Consider the following 2,966-nt stretch of genomic DNA (forward strand, 5'->3'; position numbering starts at 1 on the left):
GAATTTTGCAGAAAAGTGTTTTTTTGTCTGTTTTTTTGGTAAATATATTGTAAAACAGACATTCAACACTAAAGTAAAAATCTGATTTATACTTCATGACAGTTCGTTACCAGTAGAAAATGCTAATCTCTTAACACCAAATTACTTATTCTGTGTTTTTTAGGTGTAGAGTAATATGTGCCTTACATGCATTGCATGGAAGCATTGAAAAACAGTGTAAACATTGGTGTTTATGCTATGACAAAGGTGGACTTTGTTTATTGCAGGTTTCTTCTGAAAGTGCTTGATTTCACTCGATTTTATTTTGGGGTATCTGAGTAATAAAGGCTGTACTCACTTGCACCCCAGATTTTTCAATTAAAAAATAAATAAGTAAAATGATAAGATTATTTTTATTCCCCAATAAAATGATTTGATCTACCAATTAAACTATAATACGTAACCAACAGGTGAAACATGACAAACTATGGCTAAGTTCAAAGGGTGTAAATAACAGTATTTTGTTGACTACTACATTGCAGTGATGGAGAAAAACTTCATAACTGCTGATCACATCAATAGGCAGCTTAATTAAAGCCAGGTATAAAATAAATTAAATAAAACCGTAATTTGCGATTAAATAAAACACATGAAACAAAACTTCCACAGGTAGGACATATTTATAAGAAATCTCCTGAGTAAGCAGTATGTGACGTAACATCGATGTTCGCATGCGCATTACCACAAGGTATGCTGGATTTACAGGTATGACAGATAGCCAGAACACCAGCATCCTGCATGTTTTAGTTCTCTCCCTGGTTTAACGCACCTGGATCCAATGATGGCTCAATAGAAGGCCTAAGAAGAACATTGATATTCTGCAAAGGTTGCTACTACCACCAGGGAGAGAACTGAAACATGCAGGATGCCGGCCCTTGAGGACCGACCCTGGTCTAGACCGTCCAGTTGTCCTGAGTATAGGTGCTCGTCTTTTTCAGACTCCAGCAGGCTTTCACCCAGAACTGTAAACAAATAAACTAACTCTTTTTTTTTCTTTTTTCTTTTTTTTTTAGAGGTTTCTGAGAAAAGGACTAATTACATTTGCACATACTAGTTTTACATTTTATATTTCTAATAAAACAGTGTTTCTCAACCCTGGTCCTCACCGCCCCCCTGTCCTGCATGTTTTAGGTATTTCCCTTCTGCCACACACCTGAATTGTATCTCTGGGTGATTAGATGGTCATGCAATCATTTGAATCAGCTGTTCTGGAATAGAGGCACATCTAAAGCATGCAGAGCAGGGGGGCCCTGAGGACCAGCGTTGAAAAATACTGTAATAAAATGATAAACCATGGTTCCTTTTTCCTTCCTCTTACAGAACTTTGTGCAGTTGCACCATGATAAATGGCAAGACACTTGCCAATTGTCAATTTTACACTCACTGTTTAATACTGTACAATAACAGATTCATGAAATTACTGTCAGATCAGTTTGAATATTCTTCTATTAAACTGACTTGCCTTATTGCTTTGTTTAAGACTTTACATGAGCCAAATGCAGACGTATTGTTTGCTTTAAATAATTAACATTGTGACACAAGCTATCAGCTTATTGCAGTTTGATTTTTTTATTATTCCAGTTTGAAACTTGTATGTCAAAGCAAAATGTTTCTTTTTGCTTTTACCTTTGATAAATGTATGTTTTGAGGAATAGATTAATATGTTTTGATAATTTCAGCATTGCTAATGTGGAACTAAAGTTATTTTTGCAAGAAATGGAAAGGTTACAGACAGAATTGTTATGTTGAAGTTAAATGTTTGCGTTTAAGGGGGACAACCAGAAGGGGGCGACATTTCTCCATTTACAGATAAGCATGGGCTATGATTTATAGCTGGATTAATCGTCTCCAACAATTTAGTTGGTGTTTCTGGCTGTTACACCTGTGATGTTCTTTGTAAAAATTAGACGAAATTTAAAAAAAAATCTGAACTGTGATGTTCCTCATTAAGTGAGACTGAGGGCTATAACTTCAAATGATAATTTAGAAAATAATCCAAAAAAGAGTAAAATCAAATTTGACAGGATTTTTTTTCATGACTGTAATAAACAAATAATGGCTTTTGTTTATTGTTTACCAGCACTCTCTTGCTCATACTGTCTATGTACCACATTAATCAACAAGTAACACCAGGTTATGCTGAGTTTGTGCATGTTAAAATGAAAGAACATATAAGAAGAAGACAGCAATATTATTTTTAACTGAAAATCCTAATTAATGGAAAACCACCATATATAAAACCACTTGGAGATATCCCCCATTACAACCACATACTAAGCCTATTCCTCTTAAAAACCAAACTATTATTGCATGTTTTATTTCCCTCTTTTCATTTGTGGTTGGAACACATGCTCCTAAATTTTCTTTAATGAATTACATTTTAATTCATCTGAATTGAGCAATTTATGCCATGTAACTGAGGAATCCCTTGCATGGCTGTGGCAAACTGAGTATTACTTCTGAGGACTTTTTTCCCCCCCCCATTTCATTCCAGTTACATTTTTCTTCGCACTCTCACATAAAGACCAGATTTGTAGAGTGAAGAAGTGCCCTCCATGCCAATTTAAGAGGACAACCATTTCTTGGCAGATTTTCAGTTTTGTCATACTCTTATTTTTTTTTCTTCAGATGATTTGAACTGGAGTGTTATATACTGTATATTCACAGCTTGGAATATTCTCGCTGTGAAATCTACAATCCTTTTGTGTATTATGTGCTGTTTTTATGTGATTACTGCCGTTTGCTGATTTTTTAGCTAATTGTTTTGTAATTAACATGCAACGACACACCTGTGTTCCGTTCTTCCATTGTATTTTCCATGGGGATCAGGTTCAAACAAAAGACCCAGGTAACTCTACATCTGGCATGCAGCTGTCTACTTACTTTTAATAGAATAACACACATATTAAAACGAAAAAAATATATAC

This window comes from Poecilia mexicana, unplaced genomic scaffold (assembly GCF_051168715.1).
Source record: "Poecilia mexicana isolate PSO_F unplaced genomic scaffold, ASM5116871v1 scaffold_12, whole genome shotgun sequence".
NCBI lineage: Eukaryota > Metazoa > Chordata > Actinopteri > Cyprinodontiformes > Poeciliidae > Poecilia > Poecilia mexicana.